This window comes from Tachypleus tridentatus, chromosome 9, assembly GCF_004210375.1.
Source record: "Tachypleus tridentatus isolate NWPU-2018 chromosome 9, ASM421037v1, whole genome shotgun sequence".
Taxonomy (NCBI): domain Eukaryota; kingdom Metazoa; phylum Arthropoda; class Merostomata; order Xiphosura; family Limulidae; genus Tachypleus; species Tachypleus tridentatus.
The window spans coordinates 41,629,388-41,638,810 of NC_134833.1; the positions used below are offsets into that span (position 1 = coordinate 41,629,388).

The 9,423-nt window shown below is 39.8% G+C and overlaps 4 non-coding genes across 4 annotated transcripts; all 4 read left to right on the forward strand.

Annotated features, from left to right (window-relative positions):
* Positions 1 to 1,411: 1,411 nt before the first annotated feature.
* LOC143227608 (5S ribosomal RNA) lies at positions 1,412 to 1,530 on the forward strand. Its single transcript, XR_013015038.1, has one exon. It is a non-coding gene; the product is annotated as a 5S ribosomal RNA (ribosomal RNA).
* Positions 1,531 to 3,256: 1,726 nt separating this feature from the next.
* LOC143227609 (5S ribosomal RNA) lies at positions 3,257 to 3,375 on the forward strand. The gene has a single exon (XR_013015039.1). It is a non-coding gene; the product is annotated as a 5S ribosomal RNA (ribosomal RNA).
* Positions 3,376 to 5,097: 1,722 nt separating this feature from the next.
* On the forward strand, positions 5,098 to 5,216 carry LOC143227610 (5S ribosomal RNA). Its single transcript, XR_013015040.1, has one exon. It is a non-coding gene; the product is annotated as a 5S ribosomal RNA (ribosomal RNA).
* Positions 5,217 to 6,940: 1,724 nt separating this feature from the next.
* On the forward strand, positions 6,941 to 7,059 carry LOC143227611 (5S ribosomal RNA). Its single transcript, XR_013015041.1, has one exon. It is a non-coding gene; the product is annotated as a 5S ribosomal RNA (ribosomal RNA).
* The last annotated feature ends 2,364 nt before the right edge of the window (positions 7,060 to 9,423 follow it).

The window sequence follows — 9,423 nt, forward strand, 5'->3', positions numbered from 1 at the left end:
GCGTGAGCCGCGTTCCATTTCACTTTAAACCAAACCCCTCCAATCAGACGTATATTGGAGAGAAAAGAAATAAACTATCTTCGCGGGTCGATCTTCGGAATGCACAAAGGGTGCGAAGTCTACAAAACAGAAACTTCGTTAACGAGTAGATCCAGCCCACATCAATCTAAGGCAGTCTTATACAGATGGAATTTAAAACGTTTCCCTATTTCACAAAATTGTCTCGCTCGTGCACGTTTTGCCTGAGAAAAGCAATTGTCGAGGGATCTGTCTGCTACACAGAAAAGGCGATGCGACAAATATTTCGAGTTTCCTTACATAACGTTCGTTCGCTACGTTTTGTAAAATTACTTTGTCTAGAAATATAACCCAGCAGAGAGAGACTTCACTCGGAGACACCGACGATTGAACACCTTATTTATAAATCAAATATCTATTTTATATGTATGTACATTTGAAAATTAACTTTCCAATAACGACAAGAGTCTTTGCTATTGGGTATAAAACAAAATAGGTGAGTAGAAACAACAAGAAAAAAAAAGAGTTACAAAACAGTAAAAGCAAAATTGTAAACATAGCAGTGCAAGCAAAACGCGAAGGAAACGTCTTCAGATAAGTAGGAACTCGGTACGTGGCACGCTTCCGACTCGCGAACGGTAGTAGCCGAGTGTGACAGGTGCTGTTCCTTTATTCATTCTGTTTCTATAACGTCAGAGAATTATTCCCAGTTTTGCAACGTACTTTCATTAATATCCATACACTTCTTTAGCGAGAGACAAAAGAGCGACTTCTGAGGCACTCCCACTAGACGGTAACCAGCGTTTAATACTATTTTGTTGTAGGGGGAGAAGGAGGCGAGTACACACGACTTCTCCCGATGGAAACCAAAATACACGTTAATAAACACAGGTAAATTAATGTGTATAGCCAAATGACGAATAAAAGAAGGTGAATATTAAATAATTCTAATCCCGATGCAAGCTCGTGTTAAAATCTAAATTCTGCACACACATCTGTAAGTGATGGGATGTGGGCCTGTGTAACGAGAGTAAAATACCAGATTTTGCGAAAGTAGGTCCGAAAGAAATATAAAGAAGACATAAACACCAACATGTGACTAAAAGACGTTTGAGAAAAGTTCTCAGAGGCTAAATTGATCAATTTAAGTGTTCCATGTGAATGACACACACGCCTGTGAGCGACAGTTTCCATACCCCCGAAATGACACTCGTGTAGTTCCGGGGATGTGTAACGCAAACCAGAGTTATCAGGCTCCACTTTCCAGCGTCCTCCAGTAAAAGTGAATTCCTAAAGCATCTCTTATATTTCACAACTAGGAAATTTTGGGCTGCGACAACGATTTTCTTTTAGAGTAACACTTAAAACACCAAATAAGAAAGAGAATTAAACTGTCATCGTTCATACCACGTTGAAAGCGCCGGTTCTCGTCCGATCACCGAAGCTAAGCAACGGCGGGCCCGGTTAGTACTTGGGAGGGTGACCACCTGGGAATACCGGGTGATGATGACTTTTTTTTTTTTTTTTCACGTTGAAATTTGTAGGTCTCGCAAAGAGCTGATCGATACCTCTCACTTTTTTCACAATTTCTGATTTAAGAGATAAAAAATCCTTCCCGAAAGAGAGAAAGAAATTGGTTGGCTCAATTGAAGTGCCTTAATACTAAGTGTTTATAATGGTAAACTGTTGGGAAAACATTTTGTTATAGGAACTAATCAACTTTTCCATCAACAAGTCAGTTGATAAAACACGCTTCGAAAACGAAGTTCAAACATTCATTTCCTGCGATCGTTCAAGAAAAGTAGCAGCTCTCTAAGCAGGTGGCGTGAGCCGCGTTCCATTTCACTTTAAACCAAACCCTCCAATCAGACGTATATTGGAGAGAAAAGAAATAAACTATCTTCGCGGGTCGATCTTCGGAATGCACAAAGGGTGCGAAGTCTACAAAACAGAAACTTCGTTAACGAGTAGATCCAGCCCACATCAATCTAAGGCAGTCTTATACAGATGGAATTTAAAACGTTTCCCTATTTCACAAAATTGTCTCGCTCGTGCACGTTTTGCCTGGGAAAAGCAATTGTCGAGGGATCTGTCTGCTACACAGAAAAGGCGATGCGACAAATATTTCGAGTTTCCTTACATAACGTTCGTTCGCTACGTTTTGTAAAATTACTTTGTCTAGAAATATAACCCAGCAGAGAGAGACTTCACTCGGAGACACCGACGATTGAACACCTTATTTATAAATCAAATATCTATTTTATATGTATGTACATTTGAAAATTAACTTTCCAATAACGACAAGAGTCTTTGCTATTGGAGTATAAAACAAAATAGGTGAGTAGAAACAACAAGAAAAAAAAAAAAGAGTTACAAAACAGTAAAAGCAAAATTGTAAACATAGCAGTGCAAGCAAAACGCGAAGGAAACGTCTTCAGATAAGTAGGAACTCGGTACGTGGCACGCTTCCGACTCGCGAACGGTAGTAGCCGAGTGTGACAGGTGCTGTTCCTTTATTCATTCTGTTTCTATAACGTCAGAGAATTATTCCCAGTTTTGCAACGTACTTTCATTAATATCCATACACTTCTTTAGCGAGAGACAAAAGAGCGACTTCTGAGGCACTCCCACTAGACGGTAACCAGCGTTTAATACTATTTTGTTGTAGGGGGAGAAGGAGGCGAGTACACACGACTTCTCCCGATGGAAACCAAAATACACGTTAATAAACACAGGTAAATTAATGTGTATAGCCAAATGACGAATAAAAGAAGGTGAATATTAAATAATTCTAATCCCGATGCAAGCTCGTGTTAAAATCTAAATTCTGCACACACATCTGTAAGTGATGGGATGTGGGCCTGTGTAACGAGAGTAAAATACCAGATTTTGCGAAAGTAGGTCCGAAAGAAATATAAAGAAGACATAAACACCAACATGTGACTAAAAGACGTTTGAGAAAAGTTCTCAGAGGCTAAATTGATCAATTTAAGTGTTCCATGTGAATGACACACACGCCTGTGAGCGACAGTTTCCATACCCCCCGAAATGACACTCGTGTAGTTCCGGGGATGTGTAACGCAAACCAGAGTTATCAGGCTCCACTTTCCAGCGTCCTCCAGTAAAAGTGAATTCCTAAAGCATCTCTTATATTTCACAACTAGGAAATTTTGGGCTGCGACAACGATTTTCTTTTAGAGTAACACTTAAAACACCAAATAAGAAAGAGAATTAAACTGTCATCGTTCATACCACGTTGAAAGCGCCGGTTCTCGTCCGATCACCGAAGCTAAGCAACGGCGGGCCCGGTTAGTACTTGGGAGGGTGACCACCTGGGAATACCGGGTGATGATGACTTTTTTTTTTTTTTTTCACGTTGAAATTTGTAGGTCTCGCAAAGAGCTGATCGATACCTCTCACTTTTTTCACAATTTCTGATTTAAGAGATAAAAAATCCTTCCCGAAAGAGAGAAAGAAATTGGTTGGCTCAATTGAAGTGCCTTAATACTAAGTGTTTATAATGGTAAACTGTTGGGAAAACATTTTTGTTATAGGAACTAATCAACTTTTCCATCAACAAGTCAGTTGATAAAACACGCTTCGAAAACGAAGTTCAAACATTCATTTCCTGCGATCGTTCAAGAAAAGTAGCAGCTCTCTAAGCAGGTGGCGTGAGCCGCGTTCCATTTCACTTTAAACCAAACCCCTCCAATCAGACGTATATTGAGAGAAAAGAAATAAACTATCTTCGCGGGTCGATCTTCGGAATGCACAAAGGGTGCGAAGTCTACAAAACAGAAACTTCGTTAACGAGTAGATCCAGCCCACATCAATCTAAGGCAGTCTTATACAGATGGAATTTAAAACGTTTCCCTATTTCACAAAATTGTCTCGCTCGTGCACGTTTTGCCTGGGAAAAGCAATTGTCGAGGGATCTGTCTGCTACACAGAAAAGGCGATGCGACAAATATTTCGAGTTTCCTTACATAACGTTCGTTCGCTACGTTTTGTAAAATTACTTTGTCTAGAAATATAACCCAGCAGAGAGAGACTTCACTCGGAGACACCGACGATTGAACACCTTATTTATAAATCAAATATCTATTTTATATGTATGTACATTTGAAAATTAACTTTCCAATAACGACAAGAGTCTTTGCTATTGGAGTATAAAACAAAATAGGTGAGTAGAAACAACAAGAAAAAAAAAGTTACAAAACAGTAAAAGCAAAATTGTAAACATAGCAGTGCAAGCAAAACGCGAAGGAAACGTCTTCAGATAAGTAGGAACTCGGTACGTGGCACGCTTCCGACTCGCGAACGGTAGTAGCCGAGTGTGACAGGTGCTGTTCCTTTATTCATTCTGTTTCTATAACGTCAGAGAATTATTCCCAGTTTTGCAACGTACTTTCATTAATATCCATACACTTCTTTAGCGAGAGACAAAAGAGCGACTTCTGAGGCACTCCCACTAGACGGTAACCAGCGTTTAATACTATTTTGTTGTAGGGGGGAGAAGGAGGCGAGTACACACGACTTCTCCCGATGGAAACCAAAATACACGTTAATAAACACAGGTAAATTAATGTGTATAGCCAAATGACGAATAAAAGAAGGTGAATATTAAATAATTCTAATCCCGATGCAAGCTCGTGTTAAAATCTAAATTCTGCACACACATCTGTAAGTGATGGGATGTGGGCCTGTGTAACGAGAGTAAAATACCAGATTTTGCGAAAGTAGGTCCGAAAGAAATATAAAGAAGACATAAACACCAACATGTGACTAAAAGACGTTTGAGAAAAGTTCTCAGAGGCTAAATTGATCAATTTAAGTGTTCCATGTGAATGACACACACGCCTGTGAGCGACAGTTTCCATACCCCCGAAATGACACTCGTGTAGTTCCGGGGATGTGTAACGCAAACCAGAGTTATCAGGCTCCACTTTCCAGCGTCCTCCAGTAAAAGTGAATTCCTAAAGCATCTCTTATATTTCACAACTAGGAAATTTTGGGCTGCGACAACGATTTTCTTTTAGAGTAACACTTAAAACACCAAATAAGAAAGAGAATTAAACTGTCATCGTTCATACCACGTTGAAAGCGCCGGTTCTCGTCCGATCACCGAAGCTAAGCAACGGCGGGCCCGGTTAGTACTTGGGAGGGTGACCACCTGGGAATACCGGGTGATGATGACTTTTTTTTTTTTTTTTTTTCACGTTGAAATTTGTAGGTCTCGCAAAGAGCTGATCGATACCTCTCACTTTTTTCACAATTTCTGATTTAAGAGATAAAAAATCCTTCCCGAAAGAGAGAAAGAAATTGGTTGGCTCAATTGAAGTGCCTTAATACTAAGTGTTTATAATGGTAAACTGTTGGGAAAACATTTTTGTTATAGGAACTAATCAACTTTTCCATCAACAAGTCAGTTGATAAAACACGCTTCGAAAACGAAGTTCAAACATTCATTTCCTGCGATCGTTCAAGAAAAGTAGCAGCTCTCTAAGCAGGTGGCGTGAGCCGCGTTCCATTTCACTTTAAACCAAACTCCTCCAATCAGACGTATATTGAGAGAAAAGAAATAAACTATCTTCGCGGGTCGATCTTCGGAATGCACAAAGGGTGCGAAGTCTACAAAACAGAAACTTCGTTAACGAGTAGATCCAGCCCACATCAATCTAAGGCAGTCTTATACAGATGGAATTTAAAACGTTTCCCTATTTCACAAAATTGTCTCGCTCGTGCACGTTTTGCCTGGGAAAAGCAATTGTCGAGGGATCTGTCTGCTACACAGAAAAGGCGATGCGACAAATATTTCGAGTTTCCTTACATAACGTTCGTTCGCTACGTTTTGTAAAATTACTTTGTCTAGAAATATAACCCAGCAGAGAGAGACTTCACTCGGAGACACCGACGATTGAACACCTTATTTATAAATCAAATATCTATTTTATATGTATGTACATTTGAAAATTAACTTTCCAATAACGACAAGAGTCTTTGCTATTGGGTATAAAACAAAATAGGTGAGTAGAAACAACAAGAAAAAAAAAGAGTTACAAAACAGTAAAAGCAAAATTGTAAACATAGCAGTGCAAGCAAAACGCGAAGGAAACGTCTTCAGATAAGTAGGAACTCGGTACGTGGCACGCTTCCGACTCGCGAACGGTAGTAGCCGAGTGTGACAGGTGCTGTTCCTTTATTCATTCTGTTTCTATAACGTCAGAGAATTATTCCCAGTTTTGCAACGTACTTTCATTAATATCCATACACTTCTTTAGCGAGAGACAAAAGAGCGACTTCTGAGGCACTCCCACTAGACGGTAACCAGCGTTTAATACTATTTTGTTGTAGGGGGAGAAGGAGGCGAGTACACACGACTTCTCCCGATGGAAACCAAAATACACGTTAATAAACACAGGTAAATTAATGTGTATAGCCAAATGACGAATAAAAGAAGGTGAATATTAAATAATTCTAATCCCGATGCAAGCTCGTGTTAAAATCTAAATTCTGCACACACATCTGTAAGTGATGGGATGTGGGCCTGTGTAACGAGAGTAAAATACCAGATTTTGCGAAAGTAGGTCCGAAAGAAATATAAAGAAGACATAAACACCAACATGTGACTAAAAGACGTTTGAGAAAAGTTCTCAGAGGCTAAATTGATCAATTTAAGTGTTCCATGTGAATGACACACACGCCTGTGAGCGACAGTTTCCATACCCCCGAAATGACACTCGTGTAGTTCCGGGATGTGTAACGCAAACCAGAGTTATCAGGCTCCACTTTCCAGCGTCCTCCAGTAAAAGTGAATTCCTAAAGCATCTCTTATATTTCACAACTAGGAAATTTTGGGCTGCGACAACGATTTTCTTTTAGAGTAACACTTAAAACACCAAATAAGAAAGAGAATTAAACTGTCATCGTTCATACCACGTTGAAAGCGCCGGTTCTCGTCCGATCACCGAAGCTAAGCAACGGCGGGCCCGGTTAGTACTTGGGAGGGTGACCACCTGGGAATACCGGGTGATGATGACTTTTTTTTTTTTTTTTTTTCACGTTGAAATTTGTAGGTCTCGCAAAGAGCTGATCGATACCTCTCACTTTTTTCACAATTTCTGATTTAAGAGATAAAAAATCCTTCCCGAAAGAGAGAAAGAAAGTGGTTGGCTCAATTGAAGTGCCTTAATACTAAGTGTTTATAATGGTAAACTGTTGGGAAAACATTTTGTTATAGGAACTAATCAACTTTTCCATCAACAAGTCAGTTGATAAAACACGCTTCGAAAACGAAGTTCAAACATTCATTTCCTGCGATCGTTCAAGAAAAGTAGCAGCTCTCTAAGCAGGTGGCGTGAGCCGCGTTCCATTTCACTTTAAACCAAACTCCTCCAATCAGACGTATATTGGAGAGAAAAGAAATAAACTATCTTCGCGGGTCGATCTTCGGAATGCACAAAGGGTGCGAAGTCTACAAAACAGAAACTTCGTTAACGAGTAGATCCAGCCCACATCAATCTAAGGCAGTCTTATACAGATGGAATTTAAAACGTTTCCCTATTTCACAAAATTGTCTCGCTCGTGCACGTTTTGCCTGAGAAAAGCAATTGTCGAGGGATCTGTCTGCTACACAGAAAAGGCGATGCGACAAATATTTCGAGTTTCCTTACATAACGTTCGTTCGCTACGTTTTGTAAAATTACTTTGTCTAGAAATATAACCCAGCAGAGAGAGACTTCACTCGGAGACACCGACGATTGAACACCTTATTTATAAATCAAATATCTATTTTATATGTATGTACATTTGAAAATTAACTTTCCAATAACGACAAGAGTCTTTGCTATTGGAGTATAAAACAAAATAGGTGAGTAGAAACAACAAGAAAAAAAAGTTACAAAACAGTAAAAGCAAAATTGTAAACATAGCAGTGCAAGCAAAACGCGAAGGAAACGTCTTCAGATAAGTAGGAACTCGGTACGTGGCACGCTTCCGACTCGCGAACGGTAGTAGCCGAGTGTGACAGGTGCTGTTCCTTTATTCATTCTGTTTCTATAACGTCAGAGAATTATTCCCAGTTTTGCAACGTACTTTCATTAATATCCATACACTTCTTTAGCGAGAGACAAAAGAGCGACTTCTGAGGCACTCCCACTAGACGGTAACCAGCGTTTAATACTATTTTGTTGTAGGGGGAGAAGGAGGCGAGTACACACGACTTCTCCCGATGGAAACCAAAATACACGTTAATAAACACAGGTAAATTAATGTGTATAGCCAAATGACGAATAAAAGAAGGTGAATATTAAATAATTCTAATCCCGATGCAAGCTCGTGTTAAAATCTAAATTCTGCACACACATCTGTAAGTGATGGGATGTGGGCCTGTGTAACGAGAGTAAAATACCAGATTTTGCGAAAGTAGGTCCGAAAGAAATATAAAGAAGACATAAACACCAACATGTGACTAAAAGACGTTTGAGAAAAGTTCTCAGAGGCTAAATTGATCAATTTAAGTGTTCCATGTGAATGACACACACGCCTGTGAGCGACAGTTTCCATACCCCCGAAATGACACTCGTGTAGTTCCGGGGATGTGTAACGCAAACCAGAGTTATCAGGCTCCACTTTCCAGCGTCCTCCAGTAAAAGTGAATTCCTAAAGCATCTCTTATATTTCACAACTAGGAAATTTTGGGCTGCGACAACGATTTTCTTTAGAGTAACACTTAAAACACCAAATAAGAAAGAGAATTAAACTGTCATCGTTCATACCACGTTGAAAGCGCCGGTTCTCGTCAACGAGTACAGACGTGTTTTCGAGCTCCTCATTGCCTTAGTGTAAATTTAACAGCTAAGCCTAGTGAGCGTGTAGTTCTTTTTTTTTTGCTAGATTTTGTATTTTTTTCAAGTTGTTTGACGATGTCTTCATCAACCAAGAAGGTCATGGAAGTTATGCGTCGTACAGTTTTTGTGGAAACGACAACTTCAAGCCATGGGGACGTTATCCATTCTGTTATTTCTACGTTTGGTGCTGCTTCGGTCACTGCCGTAGTTCCTCGCCCGGGTGGATATGAGGTAACTTTTGTTCTTCCCGACGATGTGGACCTGGCTATAGATGCTGGTCTAACTGTAAATGGTGTGCACTGTTCGGCTAATGGTGTCACTAAACGTACTATTACTGTGTCATTTATGGACGTACCCGAATATATCGACGATGATATTATTCTAAATAAACTTAAAGATTATGATTGTGAGGTGAAAAGCCCTATTGTGTGGAAGAGGGACCAGGGCATATACTTAGGTATACGCCATGTTCGTGTGTGTTTTAGTGAGAAGTGTATCTCTTTGCCGTACGTAGTAAAGGTTTTTGATCCTTTGGGCAAGGCGGTATTGGTAAAAG